This window comes from Sturnira hondurensis, unplaced genomic scaffold (genome assembly GCF_014824575.4).
Source record: "Sturnira hondurensis isolate 20B ecotype Veracruz unplaced genomic scaffold, ASM1482457v3 Scaffold0015509, whole genome shotgun sequence".
NCBI classification, from domain to species: domain Eukaryota; kingdom Metazoa; phylum Chordata; class Mammalia; order Chiroptera; family Phyllostomidae; genus Sturnira; species Sturnira hondurensis.
This window is the reverse complement of record NW_028088140.1, coordinates 3,302,488-3,324,631: the sequence shown is the minus strand read 5'-3', so window position 1 is coordinate 3,324,631 and position 22,144 is coordinate 3,302,488. Positions and strand designations below refer to the sequence as shown.

The following is a 22,144-nucleotide window of genomic DNA, read 5'->3' as shown; positions in this document are numbered from 1 at the left end:
TTTTAAAAAGAAATGAGTTATCAAACCATGAAAAGACATAGAGGAAACTTAAATGCTTACTACTAAGTGAAAGAATCTGGAAAGGGTGCATGCTGTATGATTTCAACTACATGACATCTAGAAAAGATGAAACAATGAAAAGATCAGCAGTTTCTAGGAAATGAAGAAAGAGAAGGATGCATAGGCAGAGTACAGAGGATTTTTAGCAAAGTGAAACTATTTTGTATGGCACTACAAAGGTGTATATTTCTCTTTATCTATTTGTGACAAAATGTACAACATCAAGTAAACCCCAATGTAAACTAGGGAGTTTGGTTGGTAATCATGTACCGAAATAGTCTCATTAAGTATAACACGTTATAATCTGGTGGGGGATGTTGATAGTGAAGGAGGTTTGAGGGTCACGGGTTACATAAGAAATATTTGTACTTTCACTCAATTTTTCTATGAATCTAAACTGCTCAAAAATAAATAAATAAATAAATAAATAAATTCTATTAAAATAGTAAATTTCAAGTCTTCTCTTTATTTTCTCACATGTTTCTTTTCCTGTAGGACTATCTTTTAAAAAAGTTATTTAAAGTAAAGGAGTTAGCAAAATTAGGTTTACAGTTGTGGGAATGCAAAACAGTTTATTCTTGTATTATTATTTATTAATTATTGTATTTTCAAACTAAAAACTATAAAAGTACTTTTGCCCATCCCCATGTATACATCTGTGTGTGAAACTACGCGTATAATAGCAAACAAACATTAGATAATTTAATAATCTGAATTAGTCTTTTTAACAATTGAATCTGTTTCTCAATTAACAGGAGTCAATAAAAGTGGTTATGTATATAATTCCAGATATATTTACTTCAGGTTTAAACATTACTTGAGTTTTTTAAATTTTCCTGGGATATGCACTCTTTCTTTAAATTGATTATTGTTAGAAATAGATAGTTTCAGTGGTACAGCATTAGGATGTTAAGATTACACAGATGGAGCAACTGTAATGAAAATTGAATTTAAAAAAACAGGTTCACTTCTTAGTTTTGACTTTCACTATTTATGTAACCTTGAAAAAGTCGTTAATTTCCTTAGATTCAATTTATTCATCTACATAATAGGACTAAGAAAGTTCATCTTTCAGTCTTACTATGATAATTACTGTGATAATTAAATGTGCCTCTCTACTGGGAGAGCAGAAGAGAGAGCAGGAGAGGGGAGCCAAGCCCAGTGACTTATACATAGTAAGTATTTAGAAATGATTAGTATATATTGAACTCTCAATGTGTGCCAGGCACTGCTAAGTATTTTGTGAATTTTAATCACATTACCAATATGATAAAGATATTATTAGCCCCACTTAATAAATAATAAGATAGAGTTCATAAAACTTAAAGATTTTCCAAGGTTACATAGTTAGAAATCCATATAGTGCTCAAAATCACATCGATTTCTTTTTGTTGTTGTTATTTTTCTTTCATTATGTTTAGGGAGAGGAAAAGAGAGGAAGAAAGAGAAGGAGAGAAACATCAATGCGTGAGAGAAATGTTGATGACCAGGTTGCCGCTCCTGTGTCGCCAACCAGTGACATGGCCCCCAAGCCAGGTAGGTATTCAGCCTGACCTGCAATTGAACCAGTGAGCTTTCAGTTCACAGGCTGGTGCTCAATCCACTCAGCCACACAAGCCAGGGCCATGTCAGTTTCATTAACCAGTGTGCAGGCCTGCCGTGGGTATCCCAGCATTTATTAATGGATAGGAATTCATTCAAACTGACAAGCAGCACAATAATATTACTGCCGTCCTGCACTAAAGCCTAACTGACATGGCAGAAACAGCATGAAAATCAAAATGAAATGGCCTGGGTGATGTGCTATACATCCGAGGTGAGTAGCAAGAGAAATAGCCAGAAATACATTTATGTAGGCAAGAGAAAAGAAATGTGAATGAAAACTACGGAGTTTCTGCCCATAGCTTTTATCTTTTTAATTTCTTTTTTTGCTCTTTAAAAAAATTTTTTTGGACCAACATGTGGTTAAACAATGAGAAAGAACCGAAAAACCCTAAGCATTTCTAAGCAGAAATTACTAAGGAAAGTGGTTGCCTAGCAGCAAAAATACACTGTTTTGGCATTACAGTGAGGATTGGTGAAGCATTAAAATAGTTCATTTTAAAAGTTAAGGTTGCTTTGGAAATGTAAGGGCATCTGGTCTGTTTTTAGGAGTTTTTATTGAGAGGTTTTGTATTGGTTTTTGTATGTTGTATAACAAATTACCAAAAAAATAGCACTGTAAAACAACACTCATTTTATTATCTGACTTTCTGCAGGTCAAATGTCTAGGTACAGCTTAACTGGACCTCTGTTCGTGGTCTGGCAAGATGTCAGCTGGGCTGTGTTTTTATCAGGAGACTGGGCTAGGACAGGATCAGTTTCTAGGCTCTCCCAGACTTGGCCAGAATTCATTTCTTCTACCAGGGGTGTCCCAACCCATTGCCTGAGGGCCTCACACAGCCCAGGATGGTTATGAATGTGGCCCAACATAAAATTGTAAATTTACTTAAAACATAATGAGATTTTTTGTGTGATTGTGTGTCACAATGTATTTAATGTGTGGCCCAAGATGACTCTTCTTCCAATGTGGCCCAGAGATGCTCAAAGTCTGGACACTGCTGTGAGATGATAAAACACCTGGCAGCTCATGTCTTCAAACCAAAAACAGAGTGAGTCTCCCACTGGGAGTGTCTGCCTTCAGGGAAAGTCTAGGCCCTCTGTTGTATATTAAGTGAAACCTGCTGCTCAGTATAATCTCTATTTTGACTACTTCAAACTGGTTACATCTGAAAACTCCTGTCACTTTGCAATATAACTTAACACAATTATAGGAATGACATCCAATCACCCTTGCTATATTCAATTGATTAGAAGCTATCACAGTTCCCACCAACATTCAAAAGGTGTATACTAGGTTTTGAAAATCATGGAAAACACCCTAGAGTGTATCTGCTACAAGAATTGCTCCATTCTTATCTTCTTTACCACAACTGAGAGAGAGATAAAAGAGCAACATTAAAGTTGTTTCACATTGGTCATCATTCATTTCCTGGACAAATTATCTTTATAGTGATTAAAAAATGATTTTTCATGAGTTGCATAGAAATAATGTCTTAATTCTTAGATTAAGTACATCTCTCAATGGATTATCTATGGTATAAATAAATAAAATATAAGCTATAATTCTTAAAAATAGATGAAATTTTTTAAAACTTAGCAAATAGGCTAAAGTTTTTAAAATTAATTTTAATACATGTTTTACTTCTAATCCATCCATGTTATTAGAAAAGTGATTGTATTATTATTTTTCCATTATGTTTTATGTGGCAAGATATGACAGCAAAATTAATGTATGAGAAAAACTACATATCATTTATAAAATAAAAAATTACCTTTGATGGTTATCTAAATTATTTTTATTAAGTGACAGTATGCTAGTTTTATAATTATTTTACATTAACATGCCACATTAATGCTTTTCATATCACATTAAATTTTGGACATAAACTATTCTAATGACCGTAGCATTTTATATTCCTTTTTTCAGCAGAATTCATTAGCTGTGTGGATTCTTCCCTATAGCAGAGGCTTGGATAGTCTGGTGAATTGGGTTTATCTGAATAGATACCAATGTCAAAAGACAATTTTCACTCTAGTTTTAAATGAAGTAAGAAGCACTTAAGAAAACAATTAATCACAATATCTGGCTCAAATGGTCTAACAGCTTTACTTCAATTTGTGTCTTACCATATATCAACTGCTGTTCACCAGGTTTCTGGTTTCCACATATAATGTCTTTATGTTTTAATAAATAATGAAGAGTGTAATAAGACAGAGTTATTCACAAATAATTTAGTTATTTTTTAATTATCTAACTTGGATAACTTATACCTACTAAAATTTTAGTATATGTTAATCAGAGAAATATACCACTATGAACAAATCCAACCTGAGTCCATCTTTCTGAGATGTCCTTTCTTTGAGAAACAAATAAAATTTGTTTTCTTTTCATTCTATATGGAAAGTCAATATCATTGTCAACATTTTGAGAATAACCTAAAATAGCGTGTTGTTTGTTTTTTTTTTTTTTTTGGCAGGGGGAAGTATATGAAGCCAATTTTGATTTCATTGGCTCTCTATTTTTTAAAAAATTGAATTTGTATTAAAATTATTTATGCATATAGTTCAAGAGGGTAAAGCATTTTATAAGGTATATATATATATAAATATATTTATATATATTTATATACATATAAAATAGTAACTCCTGTATACTCAAACCCAATTATTGTTCCCTGTGTTCTTTCAACACTTCTAGATTAAACTTTTGGTATTTATTTGTATATCAACTGATTTATATATCAGCCCTATGCAGAAAGCACTACTTTATTCCAACAGGCAGCGATTTTAGAGGGCAGACACTAAGTATACAAGTAAGGTATAGTAGGTAAGGGAAATGTAATTGTGCCACTTAAAAATCAGCTTACTGTTGACAACCAAACTTGAATCCTTTTTATGTGTTCTCATTCACTACCTATTGCCTAGAGCTCTATTGTAGAATTTATGAATTACAGTCTAGCCATTTTTACCTGTTTTCCCATTTAGACCATAAGGTCTCTTAAAGTATTCTTAATATTCGTATTTAAATCTATACTTTCTAAGAGTATCTGTCCTATAGTAGGTTTATAAAAAATACTTAACTGTATCAAATTGTAGTAATTTTGGATGTCACCTGGCTGGTATACATCATGTGCATATTTGCTATTGCACTAAATTCTTTGGGGACCTATATTTCTTTTAGATTTTAGAGACATGAAGCACTGAGAGTCACCACACTCACGTACCTTCATGGTTTTATTGCTAGAACCCTGGGACCCTAAAGGTGCTGATGCAGGAGACAGCATAGGAAAAACTCTGAGACTTCACTGCTGTTGCTGGCCAGTACCTACCTCCTGGTTGCCAGGCAACACCTCTTAGCACTCAGGTAGCAGCTAGGAATCAGTAGCCAGAGGAAAAATAAAGGTAGGGTCCTCACCATTAAAATCTAACAAAGAACTTAATACAGGAGGCTAGAAGGAAAGGAAGATATGTCTCACCTGTTGACTCAGTAGTCCTAAACCTATTGGATAAGACTGCCAGGCACTCTGAACAACACAAGCAAAACTATGATAATGCAGGAGGGAGGAGTACTTGAAAGTCTCTGTGTATCATCTCCACATAGTTTTCTCCACATTTCCTTTTCTTCACTAGTTGGGAAAAGGAAAACCTTGAAACTATGTATGCATCTCAAAACAGAGAAGGGGCCCTGGCTGGTGTAGCTCAGTGGATTGAGCTCGGGCCTGCGAACCAGAGGATCGCGGTTCGATTCCCAGTCAGGACACATGCCTGGGTTGCAGGCTGGTTCCTTGCAGGCCAACTACCAGCAGGGGACGCACGAAAGGCAACCATACACTGATGTTTCTCTCCCTCTCTCCTTCCCTTCTAAATATAAATAAATAAATAAAATCTTAAAAAAAAAAAACAGAGAAGGGAAAGAGAAGGGATCTATGGTGCCCAAAAGAGAAAGCCCATAAAACAACTCTGGTTAACTGCCTGCCTCCCATCACATATGAAAAGTGAACAAATACAGTCTGGCGCAAGATAAGAATTCAGGCTAAGAGACCCCCACACATACCTACATTTGAGTAGTCAAGTCTCCCCAAGGGAAGCTGACACTACTTTTACCTGTCAATCATAATGTAACTTCCTCACCACCATCCCACCTTCTATATAAGTCCTCAGAACAAAAGATTCTCTGTCTTGGTCCTTTGCCACAGGAGGGGGATCCTGACCAGTCAGCCTCTGGCCAGGGGGCCATTGGCAACTCCTTTCTCGGTCACCCATTCTCTGGTCACCCTGCTCTTACTACCCTTGCTCTCACCACTATTGCTTTTGCCCTCCCATTAGAACTTAGCACTAATAAACTTTGCTTGGAGGATAGTAGGCTTGCTGATCTGTAATTCTTTACTTCATCAGCAAGAACCAGGTTATCAGATTTCTGTCATTAACAGTACCAAATACCTCTTCAACTTCATACACTACAAGGGGAATATACAGAATAAAATTATGCCCATCCTTTTCTCCTAAAGTCCCTTGCAGCAAAATAAAACTATAAAATGATTCACCTAAGAGGAGAAGTGTTATTAAGGAAAACTAAGTAGGGATGTTTCCATTTGCTTCCCTATAAGCATTCCAATGCCAATTTTAAAGTATTCGGGAATCTCTAGTAACAGCAGTCTGTTTTACTGCTGGTAATTTTGGGATAGACATCTAGACAGGACTCTAGTCTACCTTTATTTTTTGTTGTTTACAAAATAGTTTTATAGTACACCAAAAGACATTCTAGAATATGGGCAATTACAATCCTAAGGAAGCATATTGACTATGTGCAAAGAGCACCGCTCAAAACATTCAAAATAGATTTTTCTCCAGTCCTTTAAAGTACTTCCACAGAGAGTATATTGGTTAGGAATGGCTGCAGGTAGTGGAAAACAGCTTGACCTAAGTAAAGTGGAGGCCTTAGTATATGGATATAGCAGTGGCTCATTGAGCGCAAGGACAGGCAAATAATCAGGATTGGGAGAAAAAAACTGAAACCAGAAATGACACTTGTCAGAAGCTCTGTCTTTCTACCTTTGTTTTGCTTTTTTCTGTATACTGCCTGGATTGTATTCATAAGTCTAAACCATACAAAGGAACTAGGGGTGCCAGCATGGGTCCAGTTAAAAATTCCCCATAGTAAGCTAGTGATAGCATATATTAGAACAATACATATTATAAATGATCTTCAATTTTTTGGGCCTTGATATCCAAACAAATGTCAGAGAAAATAATTTATGTTATAGAAATATCAATATAGGAGATTACCAGTGCTATAATTTAGAGTACTCTTCAATAAATAATTAGCACAACTTCAGTCCATACAGAAACATTTATTATTGTTATAATTACACCAGTATGGCTATGGATATTTAGCTAAGTCTAATCATGTATTTTCCCCAACAGTTAAAATAATAGATTATAGCCATTGTAAAAATAAGTCTAGAGCTTGCATTTGATTTGTCTCCTGGAGGCATAAATGGAAAAAGAAATAGTCATTTTCTGTGCCATTTCTTTAGGTTTGTGATATTTTTCCTCTTTCTATTTGCTGAAAAATTGTAGTTTCTGCTACTTTGACAATTTCACTCGTGTTGGAGCACAGAGAACCCCCTTGGCACCACTGTGTGTCATTTGAAAGGTATATCACATTATGTTGGAGACTATTTTAAACTGTGTTAATTATAAAGTTAAGCAATATACCATTTCAAAAATAAAAAAATAATATGATAGAACATCACTCTGGAAAGAGTATGTTTTTCAGAAAAATAATATACAGATGAATTTAAGAATGTATTTTTTTAAAGTTTTGAAGATTTTAGATTTGACAGAGAACAACCAATTTGGAAGTTCGGTTTGGTATACTAAATCTTTAGTGATTAAAAACACTAAATCAAAAACTGTTTGTAAATAATAAAAAAATACATTCTAAAGTGACCCTACAATTAATGGGTTTAGGATTTATCAATAAAGTATTTTGGGTACTTTCATTTTGACATGTATCAACATGTATTGACATGTATCAACATGTATTGACATGTTGATTGGACAAACTATTTTATATTGTTTTTAATTGAATAAGAATTCATTAAATATCTGCTATGTGTCCACATAATAGATGTTAAAAGTGTGTGATATAAATTTTCTTCTTAAATCTAGTGAAGTCAAAACAAATAATTGGCTTTAAAAAATATGTTTAAGAAAAATGTTAGGACAGAAAAAAAAGAGAAGAAACAAGGACCAGAAGAAAGTAATTATTTAATTATTTCGTATTTTAAATGATCATTTTGTATATGTGGAAACTGAGTTTTATATTAAACAAATAATCTTCCAAGACCCAATCACATAGGTACAGGTGTGCAGGACACCACCTGGAGAGGCTGGGACCGTCCGGCGCTCACCTGCGCAGCTGGTTGCATGCAATGATTTACATAAAAGAGCTATCCAAGCTTTGAAAGAATTCAGTGAAGATGGTGCATTGGCAGCTTTTCATCAGTTTAAAACAGTGATCTCACTTATGTTCAGAAAGTGCCTTTTTATGTGAAGTCATGAAGACTTAATAGGCAGAGAGGAAAACAGGGCCCAAAGTAATTCACTCTAGCAAAGCACCAGATGACGCGAAAATTAAGGCACTCTTGGAAAGAACAGGTTACACACTTGGTGTGACCACTAGACAGAGGAATATGGGGGCCGCCTCTGGATTCCATTTATTCAGGTCAGCATGCTTCTGTTGCCAGGGGAAGATCCCAAGACCTGTCTGAGGACAAACTTGTTCCATTATTTGAGACAGTGGGATCTACATGGAATCATCATCTAATGATGGATCTACTCACAGGTCTCAATAGAGGTTATGTGTTTGTCACTTTTTGTACAAAAGAAGCTGCTCAGGAGGCTGTTAAACTATATAATAGTCATGAAATTTGTTCTGGAAAACACATTGGTGTCTGCCTCTCAGTTGCCAACAACAGAATTTTTGTGGCTCTATTTTTAAGAGTAAAACCAAGAAACATATTCTTGAAGAATTTAACAAAGCAACAGAGGGTCTTACAGACATCATTTCATACCATCAACCAGATGACAAGAAAAAAATAGCAGAGGTTTTGGCTTTCTTGAATACAAAGATATCAATACGGTTCCTCAGGCAAGACATAGATTAGTGAGAGATGAAGTTAAGGTCTTGGGAAATTCTGGGACTCTTGAATGGGCTGATCCTATAAAAGATTCTGATCCTGAGGTTATGGCAACGGTAAAAGTACTATTTGTGTATTGGCAATCTTACCAATATAGTTAACAGAAGAGATTTTAGAAAAGGCATTTAGTCAGTTTGGGGAACTAGAATGAGTGAAGACACCAAAAGATTATGCTTTCATTCATTTTGATGAGTGACATGGTGCTGTCAAGGCTGTGGAAGAAATGAACGGCAAGGGCTTGGAGGGAGGAAATAGGGACTTGTTTTTGCTAAGCCACCAGATCAGAAAAGGCAAGAAAGAAAAGCTCAGAGGCAAGTAGCAAAGAATCAAATAGATTCTAGATCAAATAGATGACTACTACTATTGTGGTGCACCTCATATGCTGCTTCCAACAATAGGTCAAGGATGTGGGTATAGGTGGTTATGGATATCCTCCATATTATTATGGATATTAATATTGTTATGATCATTAGGACTGTAATTACTGTAACTCTTGTGGTGGATGTAAAGATCCATAGCATGCCTACAAAGATTTTCAAGTTGGAGATATAGGAAGGGTGGTAGAGTAAGGGGTGCTGCCCCATCCAGAGGTCATAAGACTGCTCCTCCTGGTGGAAGAGCCAGTTGGTTATTCACAGAGGCATTCATGGTGGCAGAGGAGGCGCCCTCTAACCCCGAGGCCGAAAGCAGGCAAAAGGTGTCAAGGCCAGTCCCAACCAGTTACAATGAAGACTGACTTGCTATGTGGGGTTACACCAGAAGCTTGCAGTAGTGGTAAGAAAATCAAGCAACCTTAAATGTTTTGGCTGCATAGAAGCATATTCTATTTGCAGAAGAACTTCCTGTGAAGATCATGGACTCAAATATAGAACATTGAACTAATGCTTGGACTTGATATGAATTTCTTTAACAATTTTTTCTGCAGTGCAAGTCATTGAACTAAAGCTATTCTGTTTTCCAAATGTGTTCCAACAGAAAGTCTTCATAACTTGTAGCATGGTACCTTAATATAAAATGTCTTTAAAAAAAGACTTTTCATCTTAAAAAAATCTGATAGGTACAGAGTCTGAAATTACAATTCATGTCACCTGATTTTCTCTTTTTTTGTTCCTGGCTTTTGCTGCTCGAAAGAACTCTTTGATAAGGAAAACTATTAAACTGAGCAGTAAAGAACAAGGAGTTAATATTTTGAACAGTCATGGGAGAAGGAACAATTCTGAAAGAATAAAAACATTTGGAAATAAATGAAGGGTTGAGAGTAGCTAAAACATAGGGAAACTTGCAGAAAAATGAACAGGGTGAAAAAAAATGTTTAAACGATGATTGGTCCTTAAAACCATTCCAAGTATAAGTTTCATGCTTAATTCTGGATAAGACAAGAGAAAATATGTGTTAGGAAAATAATTCCAGCAGCATTTATGAGAAATAAGTAGATGAGGAAAGAAACAAGAGACCTCTGAGACCAGTCTTCTCTTGTTTTGAGTAAAGATTAGCATTAAAATGGCAATAAATTCACAACTATCAACAACTGAATCTAAAAAACAAACTAAGCAAACAAGCAGAACATGCAATCATTTGGAGCAGAGGTCTCCATCCCAAGGGCCTCAGACCAGTACTGTGGTCTGTTAGGAACCTGACCTCACAGCAGGACATGAGCTTGAATGTAATGAACTTGAATTATGTTGAAACCATCCCCATCACCCAGGTCCATGGAAAAATTGTTTCCCATGAACTAGTTCCTGGTGCCAAAAAAGTTGGGGACCACGGATTTAGAGGGTTATCAGCTGGGAAGGGGAAAGGAGAGAATAAGGGAAAAGGAACAGGGATTAAGAAGTACAAATTGGGAATGAGAATAGTAATTGGTATGTACAAAATAGACAGGGGAAGGTTGAGAATAGTATAGGAAATGGAGAAGTCAAAGAACTTATATGTGTGACCCATGGACATGAACTAAAAGGGGAGAATGCTGGTGAGAGGTGGGGTGCAGGGCAGAGAGGAATAAAGAGGAGAAAAAATGGGACAGCTGTAACAACATAATCAATAAAAATACTTAGAAATAAAACAATAACTGCCCTGGCTGGTGTAGCTCAGTGGATTGAGTGCAGGCCTGTGAACCACACGATCAAGGTTCGATTCCCAGTCAGGGCACATGCCTGGGTTGCAGGCCAGTTCCCAGCAGGGGACTCACGAGAGGCAACCATACATTGATATTTCTCTCCTTCTCTCCTTCCCTTCCCCTCTAAAAAGGTAAATAAATAAAATCTTTAAAAGAAAACAATAACTATAAAAAAGAAGTACAAATTCATAGGTACAAAATAGACTAGGAGATATTAAGAACAGTATAGGAAAAGGAGTGGTCAAAGACCTTACCCTTATTTTTCCATGTATAATGCACACCCATGTTTTTGACCCAAACTATCAGGAAAAAAAATTACTCATTTAAATTTTTAAATTCAGTTATGTATTTATTTATTTTTATTTAGATACTCATTTTTTGTATCAAAAAGTAATTTTAGCATTTGTTTTTTAACATATTATGGTACAAGAAATTTTACATAACAAATAATTACAAAACACAAAAACAGATACAAGGTACAAGAAATGTATGGAATTAGTACTACCCATATATAACGCACATCCTTATTTTTCCCTCAAAAATTTAGGCAAAAAGTGTGGGCAAAATATATTACATGCATGATCCACAGACATGAACTAAGGGGTGGATTGCTGGAGAGAATGGGGGTACTAGGCAGAGAAGGGTAAAGGGGGAAAATTGGGACAATTGTAATATCATAATCAATAAAATATATTAAAAATAATAAATTAAGCTATCCAAAATAGGGGAAGCTGGAGCTGGACAAATTAAAGAGATAATGAAGGCAAAATCACTCCAGTGTGTAAGTACAAGAAAGAGATAAAGAAAAGGTAGAAAGCAAGGGGTGACATCAATAGCTTGTTGTTTTTTTAATTTATAAAATAATAAATTGATATATATGCTTTATACTCGCATTTATTGGTAATTTGTTTTATGGACATTAAAATATTAAATGTTAGAAAATTGTTCATTACAGCTTTACTATTTCACATTTTTTGTAAAGAACAGTACAAAACCATTATTAAATTAAAAAATGAAAAATTTATCTTTTTTTTACTCTTATTGCTTTACCCCCAGAATTTGGGGAGCCCTTAGATCATATTCAATAGTAAGCACAGTAGACAGTGGTTGCCTTCCAAAGGCACTGACAGTTTAGTGGTGAAACTAGTTCTTCTCATACAATAAAATAAGGAAAGAAGTAAATGCAAGGAAAAAGGAGTGAAGAGTTCTGTAAAATATCTCATTGGGAGCCGTTAAGATAGTCATGTAACAATAAACCTTTTGGAATAAATTTGTAATGAGAAATTTGAATATGATAAGAATTTACCTGGGTGGAGTAGAAAGAAAATAGTATATCCTTGCAAATCTCTTAATCATGTTGACTTGAATTTATCATTTATTAACTAAAGAATAAAAAGAAGAGTAAAACATAAATAAACTAAATAATTTATACATACTTCTTTTGATGCCCTGTTTAACACACACACACACACCAGAAAAACAACATTATAAATGTAGGTAGTAATTTTCACTTAGTACACTTTGTATTTCTATTTTAAATTACAATAGAGGTTAATCTTGTGGTAAACATGTACTTTTCTATATATCATTGCAAGTATGATTAATCAAATGTAACTTTGTTATTTATACCTATTTATTTTGGAAACATATACAAAATTATGAATTTAAACATAGGTATTTCTCCTATTTTTTAGATAGTTTTAATGTACTGAAATTAACTGGATTCATATTCATAAAATATGAATTCATATTTTATGTAAAACATAAATCACCTAGTAATGTAAATTTCAAAATTGACTTGACAAGTTTTCTACACAGAAGAAAAGTGACAAAGGTGAAACAGCTAATATTATTTCTTGCTTTTAATCAGACTTAGAATCAATAATCAAAATTTACATGTAAAAGAAACTAGACAGCATTTGACCAAGTCTTCATATTTTATAAGCAGAGACCTTTTCATTTAAAAAAGTCTGTTTTTCCCCTTCACCCCTACTCTTTTATAGACTTTAGTGCCCATCAAAGGAGTAATGAACAGCGTGAAATAAATTCATATATACATATATATAATCTTTAAGATATGCTATTATTGTTATAACAATAAAAATACCCTAAAAATTAAGTTGAAAGAATATTCCAGTACCACCCTCTCATTTTCTACAGGCAACCCTTACACAACACCTGTTTGCACCTCATGGGTCCACTCAGAGGTGTATCTTAAAAAATAAATACCTGTACTGCTTTGGATCAGTCACCATAAGTTTGTGAATGAAGAGGGATAACTACAATGATTGATGTCACTTTATATGAGGAACGTGAGTGACTGTGGATTTTGGTATTCTCAGGGTTTCTGGAACCAATCCCCAGGGCATACCAAAGGGTAACTAAGTTCTGAGGGATTCAAAAGATGTGTGTGTATTTTCGATTGCATAGGGGTCAGTTTCCCTAACCCCCACGCTTTTTTAGGGTCAACTGAATTTCAATTTTCCTTTTAGCCAAGTGAATGGGAGAGGGAAAAATGAGACCAGTAGGTCATTTTTCAAAAGTTCACTTTTTTCTTATCAGAAGGCGAAAATCAACAATTGAAGCCAAACGTAGATTCAGATGTATGGAATAAACAAGACCAGCATTGCTCTGTTAAAGAAGCGTAGCAAGAAGTTTCTGACTCAGTTGTTTAGTTCATGAGATGACGTATTTCATAACTGTACACTCACTTTGATAAACTTAACAATGGTTCTTCAATGAAGTTTAAATCTTTGCCATGGAACTTAAGTATCTTTATCAATTATTTTCTCAACTGATCTAATTATTCTCCTTTCTCACTAGTAACTGATTGCCCAGAGCCCAGAAAAGCTGACTTTAGGGTTCAGAAAACACACACACATGAAGATAATAATTTCCTTAACTACATATTTTTTAAAAAGCAATTTCTTTAACTTAATGAAATTTAAAGCATTTTATAAAAAGTCAGTGTGTAGTTAATATTAATTATATGAAGCTTAGTGACTATATATATAATCACTATATATATATAGTCACTAAGTGGTATATATATATATATATATATATATATATATATAAAACAATGTTGTAGGCATTCTTTATTTGTGTGTTTCTTCTGCCTACCCAGAATTTATTCTTAATATCCCTTCCCCCAAATCCCCAGTTTTATTTAGACAGCTGCTCTTCATGAATTGGCTGTAAGGCACAGAGAACGCCTACTTGTGTAGTAGATCTTGTAGATCTCCTGCCTTTGGCTGGAGATCTTTATTGGCCTAAAGGCAGTCTCATTCCCCTTGCCTACTATTGGTTCACAAAAAAGCATGTGACCTAATTTTCATCAATGAGATGTCTGAGGAAAAAAAATGCTGGGGTAGAGAGAATGTTGAGATTTTTTTTTACTACTAAGAAATGCACAACAAGTGATGTACTATTTTCTTTTTCTGGACATTATTGTATAAAAAAATGCTGAAGCCATGTTACCACCAGCCTAAAGAAGAAGGCAGATAGGAAAGACTAAATAAAATCATGTATTTACACTATTGTTGAATTTCTTAATTAGAAAACCTATATCCCATCATATCTCTGGGTATCTGTTGTGTGAGATAATATGTGTATATATTGTTTAAACAAGTTTCAGTAGTTTTCATTTCTTGAAGCAAAGATTACCCCAAGTGATGCAGATGAGATCATTATTATTTAGCTGAGAGTTAAAGAATTTTCCTTAAAGCCCTGGCTGGTGTAGCTCAGTGGATTGAGTGCGAGCCTGCAAACCACATGATCCTGATTTGATTCCCAGTCAGGGCACATGCCTGGGTTGCAGGCCAGTTTCCAGCAAGGGATACACAAGAAACAACCATGCATTGACATTTCTCTCCCTCTCTCCTTCCCTTCCCTTCCCTTCTAAAGATAAATAAATAAAATCTAAAAAAATAAAGAATCTGCATTAAAAACTGTTTTCTTAAAAAAAAGAATTTTCCTTAAACATAAATTTTCTATGTTTGCTTGGCTTTCTCAAACAAAGTATTTCATTACATGAAGAAATAAGTTTGCATTAATATTCCCTATGCAGTGCATAGTAACTTTAAGGGGGAAAAAATAGCGTAGGACTGTATCCATTTCCTTGCACTGGTTCTTCTGTCCATGCACTTGGTGTCGGCACAGCCTTAACCCAACAAATGGGTTATTCAAAGCTTGACTGTATTATTTGACTGTATTAAACATTATAAGCAAACATTTATTTATAAAGTTCTCTTGAAAAATATCTTACTTACATATTAAGGAGAAATATATGGATTGAATTTTCCATAAATTAGTGTTTAAGCTAATAAAAATAAACAAAAAAGAGATACCCCTCAAATTGCTGAAGATTTCTCCAATTTTTTTCTTCTCTCAGTCAATTCACTATTAAAATTTAAAGCAGAGATATAAATGGCTAAAATCCTGGTCACAAATGTGTATAAAAGATCTTTCCAAGTTGTACAATATAAAGTAAACAAACTTATGATGTCTCTCTGACTCATACATTTGGAATGCAGCTTTTTGGGAACGCTTTTTATAAAAAGAAAGACTAATTGTTTTAACTTTTAAATGTTAAAGAACATGCCTTATTTCTCTTGGAACACATTCCAATGGAACAATAGCTAGAGATAATATATTACTCTCAGGATATCCTGCCAGTTGGCATTTTGCAGTTCATAACCCATTCGCAACAGGAGGTGATAGCCATCCTTACTATTGCCAAAAAGACATTTTTTCTCTTTTCTTTACAATAATTTTAAAATATTTTATTAAAACCTTCTACTTCTTATTTTTGAAAGTGTGTTTGAAATCACTCATCCCTAATTTTCTTACCTAGGATCTTTTAAAAAAACTTGATATTTTTAGTGATTAATTATAAAACATCAAAATTTCACTTATTAAATTATTAAATCACTTAACCTCATTTTTTTACGTACATATGACAGATAGTGTACTCCTACAGAATGCATAATGTGAAGGAAGGCAGATACTGTGTCTACTCTGTCTACATGCTTTTCTTTAGAAAAACAGAAAATAACAGATAATAACCCAAAACATGCCTGGGGACATAATATGGGAAGTACAAAGTCCAATATAATCATAGAACAGGAGCATCAAACTAGTTTAAAAGCAGCAAGGAAGCCTTCTTAGAGAAAATGATCTCTAAACATGCCTTCAAACTAAAGGCTGTAATATTAATTTAGAAAATCAAGAGAATGGAAACTATAAAAATGCATTGCACATAAAATGTACAAATATTGTTTCATGAAACATTTCTTCAAATCTACTAGCTTAAAGGATGAATGAAGATAAGGTAATCAAAAATGAGGAATTAGAACTCTCCTGGAAGGACAAGAATTTTTTTGGCAGAGAAAAAGTATGTGCATGTGCCCAAGGGTATGAAAGTTCATGTAATTCTAGAAGCTGAAAGTTTACAAAAGCCGGAAAAGTTGATGGGATCATGGGTGTGAGAAGCAAGTAGGGCTGGGAGTCAAAGGTTGTGTGAAACATCAGCAGTGAGCCTGGATTCAGGGTAGAAAATGGCTATCAAGAATCTTTATACGCCATGCCATGAAGTTGGGTATTATTTTAAGATTGATAGTTAGCTGCTAATCGGTTTTAACCAGGAGGATATGATCATGATTGCAGGTGGGAGCATAGTTCTGATCATCTTAACAAATAACAGAGAGGAAAATCAATACTGGAGGCAGATGGCTTGCAATAATTCAGTGATTTGGAGCATATAGAGAAGTGGATGAATGTGCATGCCTGGTGGAAAGTACAGGTAAAGAAAGACTGGTGGCTGGAACAAATGCAGGTGCCTGGAATGCCTGTCTGATTACTGGTGGGAGCAATCAGACATGGGGTGCCAATTATTAGATGGGAAACACTGGGAAAGAAACATGTTTGGTGGGTAAGGAGGAAGACAGTTTTCAGTTTGGGACATACTGATTGTGAAATCCATTCATTCTCAAACCATTTACAGTAAAGAAGCTTCAAAAGGATTTTGCTAAAGGTCAGTTCATAATAAGACAGATGCAGCTCTCTGGTATATTTTCCAGGTGAGAGGCTAAACTTTCCAGGTTCTGTGCATTTCAACATAGAAATCTGCCACTCTGGCTTTTTTATCATAGTTCAAATAACAGTTAAGTGATATCTTAACATACTAGTCTTTGAACTGTAGATTTTATTTTCAAATAACATGCATTTTTCCATAAAAATTTAAAGTTAGTAACCACTACGCTAAAAACTGCTTAGCAAAAACAACCTTTTAATGACATATCCAATGACCAAATACATGGTAATTTTTAGTTTAAATTTTATTAGTTGGAGATATAAAATGAAGATCATGTATTGTTCACACTGATTCATGTGTCTTTTAAAAAGAAACTTAGCTGTATAGAGATATAAAATTTTCACTTAAAAATGGAGTTATATTTTGTTGTGAATATGAATATTTTTTCACACCCACAAAATTTATACTCGCACCACATAACCGCAAAGAGGTTTTTCATCCTAACAATGATAACTTTCTGGTGGATGAACACTCACAATGTAGCAGAATTAAAAATCACAAATAGAAGTTCTGCCCCTATCTCTAGCAACTCACTGGGAAATGTTCGTGGAATTTATTACTAAATTAATGTCCCTTTCTTCAATTTGGGGCTACATGTACATGCTATCTTTATACCAGTTACTTATAAAAAACATACTACTCAGTTCAACAATATGTACTGATGCCTGTCGGATGGCCGCCATGAGCACGACACCCCAGACCACATTTTCTCCTTCGACAGTGTTTGCATTCCTGTTGGCAGGATGAAGCACCCTCTGAGAAAGTGATCGCCCCAAGGAGAATGTTCCTGCGAGCCGCTCTCATTCTTCCTTAAAGATACAGTTAGATTAAAATAAAATAAATTAAAAATGAGTGAAAACCTGTAGAATGTGAAATAAAATAGTTTGAACTGGGCATAGAATATAGGGGGTGTGAGTGAGATGCGTGCGTCCTAGGTCCTGTCTGCACGTTATGTCTGTGCAGCTTGTCCACTATATGTGCACACGTCACGTATTGTCCCAGTGTCTGAGGTTTTTGTGATGAATTCTTTTCTTCTCTTAAAAAGCAGGATTCTTGAAAATCAAAATTTCCCCTTCAACACTATGGTTACTGCTATTATTTTCTTCAGCTCTTTTGAAAGGTTAGAGAATCAACTTTCCTGTGACTCTGTATTTTGGGCAACAAAGGTTTCTGAGTATGCGTGGGAGGAAAGCTCAAGGATAACCTGGGAAACAGCCCTCAGTTTCCTCCCATCACACGAGCAAGGCCACAGTGGGCACAACCAGCACTTGTGGCAAATGTAGGGGAAATGAGTTGTCACTATTTATCAGAAACCTTAACAATGCCAATGGCCTCTTGCCCAGTGATTTTCTTAAGTAGAAAAATTTATTGTAGCATCACTCATAATTTTAAAAGCTTACTTTAGCAAACTAAATGTCCAAAAGAGAGACTAAATAAATTTTAGCAGAGCTTCTTGATAGTAACTATAAAGACATTAAAATGTTATGTATTTTCAAAATCAACATTTTATGATTTACAAAAAGTTTATATTGATGTGAAAATACTTATAAAGCAAAGTAGAATAAGCAAAATTTATTGTTGGAAATAGTTTTTCCTGCATTAAAAACATGTATCAAGAGATTTAAAATGCTAACAATATAATATTGACTTCAAGGAATTTTCCACAATACTCACAGCATTCATTTCTGAAAGGTAATATCACAAGTAAGTTTGTTTTTCTTCTATTGAAGTTTAAACATATTTTAAAGTAAAATTGATTGCTTAAGAATGGAAAACATAAACTTTTAACAATTGTTTTCTTCTGCAAATGTATGCTCCACATTACTGAAAGGGGGTATAAACTGAGGGGCCCCCAAAGCTTCCACAAACTTTGGGGATGAGGGAGAGTGGATGATAGGATTAAGTTATTTTGCATTTCTGTGACAAAGTGGTAGCTAGTTCGATAGCTGCGTTAAGATTTGTGCCATGGGGCAAGGTGGACATGACTTTCAGACTGTACCCTGACTGACTCCTGACCTAGCCAGGGAAGGTAGTTCCCCTGGATCACTGAGTCACTCTTGCCCTGACTGGGGGTGGCAGCAGAGAGAATGTAAACTATACAGAAAACTGGCAAATGTAGCTCATAGCGAGAGGAGTTGGAGATGAGGCCACACGGGAGGCTCCAGGTCAGGACTGAAATGAAAGGCCGGCAGCTTGTAGGGAAGGAAGAAGCCATGCTGCTGGTAGTGAGATAAGAACCATGAAGGAAGAGTGAGTATAGAGGAGAAAGAGCCATGAACTAGCAGTTAGGTGATTTGTAGTGAAGCTGATCCACTGTGAGAAGGGAGAAGTGAGCAAGCAGCTATGTAGTATGTAGTCAGGACCCTGCCACGAGGCCTGGAATAGTAAGGAAGGAGACATATCGCTACTCTAATCATGCTCAGTCTAGCTGACTCAGAAGCCATCAAGGACTCATCCTTGCAAGACACTGATCTGCTGCCTTGCAAACCTGGACGCTATCTGGACTCTTGGGACTTGTGCCTTTCCTGGACTTTGCCATGATCCAATGTAACATGACTCATGCTTTCCTGGACTATGACATGGAAGATTATGACAACATACCCCAGATCCTGAAGGAGAGAGTTGCTGTGTGAGGACGCCAACCTTGGTACCTTCCAGAGGGACTGGAGAACTGTTTGTGCAGCTGGCTTAAATTCAGATAAGGAATGGGGAACTTTTGGTTTGGGGCTTTTTGTTTCAGAGCCTGGTGGGGAGCAAGGGAAGTGTTGGGTCTTGTGGGAGAACAGGGCTCTGAGCAGAAGCGCTCCCAGCGCCCCCGAGGTTGGGATATTGTAAATAAAAACATGTTTCTTCCAATATTGATTGTTGGGTCATGGACCAAGGCACTGTGTGAGTGGGCCCCTTCCTGCTTGTCTAAATTATTGCCCCAAGTCCATCCGTAAAAGACATTTAAACAAAGAATCTTTCCAGACTCTAACAAACTTAAAACTATTGACCTATATTTTCAAACAAACTAAGAAAACTTTATGTTAAATGTATCTCCATTTATTGCCAGAACTTCTATTTTTGCCAGTAACAAGATGTCTGTCATTGATGTCATTACTATCAACTTGGGTCCAAGGGCTGGACATCCAACTCAATGTGTTAGAGTGGCAGGTGAGATAAAAAGGCACAAAGCAGTGCTGAAAACTATTCATCCATTCATTTAATGTCCTAGATGTCACCTTTCTCCCACGGTGGAGAAGTATATAATCTCTCTTGCTTCCCTGCTCTTTTTATTAGCATGAAACCCGCTTTGCAGCTCCCAAAGCTGCAATCCAATCAGACACATAGAGTAATTCCCTGTTTCAATGCTTCTTCCTTTGGTCTAGTTCAGAATACAAATGCAGACCATATTGCTTTCCCAGAGGCAAGCTAGGAAAATCTTTTTCTTTCTATAGTAGAGTCAGAGAATAAACATTTTAAGATTGAAATCCATTCATCTGTAAACAGAATTGTCATTGCAGACATTTACTAAGAAAAAATAAGCAGAGATGATCATTTCATAGCCTGCAGTATATTGAAAGTAGTTAAATAGCAAATACTTCTTTAGGCACACCATTTTCTCTGTCTCATAATGGATGCTGCTGTTCATTTTGCAGTTGTTCTAATTGCTTTGCTTTTACATTTATGAACCCCCATTTCATTTACTCATCAGTCACATGTGGGTGAAAACGTTTTGTGAAGCACAATCATTCACAATCATACACTTTTATTAAAGAATAAAAGCTTCTGGGACTGTGGTCTTTAGAGGCAGTTAAACAATTTCATTTTTTCTTCCAACTTCTCTCAGCTGTATCCTTAACCTTTATAAACCTTCACAGAAAAGGAAAGTTCATAATGTGCACAAAATAGGAAACCCATGAGTTATTATTTAGTGTGTATGTATACTCCTGGGAACTTAGCATATTGATCTGTGTCTGTACCCCATGCCTTAAAAATTAGGAAGGATGGGATCTAAAATGAAATGTGAAGTTTTTGCCATATTATCAAGTGCCTGAGTTATCTAATATCAAAAGTCATCTGAAACTACTTTCAGAAAGGGGAAGAAGGATGATTCTGTCTAGAGCGCAAAGCTATGTAGAAATCACACTGAGAGTGCTGTACTGAGAACCAAAGAGTTGTTGGTTCGATTCCCAGTCAGGGCACGTCCCTGGGTTGCAGGCCAGGTCCCCAGTAAGGCGTGTGTGAGAAGTAACCACACGTTGATGTCTCTTTCCATCTCTTTCAACCTCCCTTCCCCTCTCTCTAAAAATAAATAAATAAAATATTTAAAAAGAATAAATAAATAAATCACACTGAGCCAAGAGATCACAGTTAATTTCATTAAAGTAGTTGCCGATACACAATAATTTGGAGAGAAAAAAAGAATTTAGAACCTCAGTTCAATCTTCCACAAGAATAGATTATAGGTTTGTCCAAAACTTAAATGTGTTAATCTTACCCAAAATGTACTAGAAGAAAATATTTTAATATATGTTTATGATCTTTCAGAAAAAGTTTCTTAAATAAGACACAAAAAGTGAAACACTGCATGAAAATATTTGTAATATATAACAAGTTTCACACACACAGATTCAAAAATATAGACATATAAAGAATATATTATTTTAAAAACAATAATAACATAAACATATTAATTGAAAATAGACAAATAAATGAACATATGTGTCATTGAGATGAAATAACGTATGGTATTTTGACTAAATTTTAATCACTTAATATGTCAGTCAGGATAAAGCTGTGAAGAAGTGGTACTTCTATACTTCTATATTTTGCTGGGAGCATGTCATTGGCATGGCCACAAGGAAAGGTAATTTGACTCTGTAAAGGTAAAAAGCCACTCATTCATTGTTATCTAGCCAAGAGAAATACCCAAATAACTACACAAGAAAGCATATACATGTGTATTCATCACATCTAGCTTACAATAGCAAAATATTAGAAAAACGAAAATGTTCATGAAAAAGAAGAATGGAAAAATAACTATTACATTCAAATTATGGAATATGATGCAGTGACTAAAAA

General features: G+C 35.1%; 1 pseudogene; it reads left to right on the top strand.

Moving 5' to 3' along the window:
- The window catches only part of LOC118999888 (heterogeneous nuclear ribonucleoprotein Q-like), a 61,475-nt pseudogene extending 52,254 nt beyond the window's left edge, over positions 1 to 9,221 (top strand).
- The last annotated feature ends 12,923 nt before the right edge of the window (positions 9,222 to 22,144 follow it).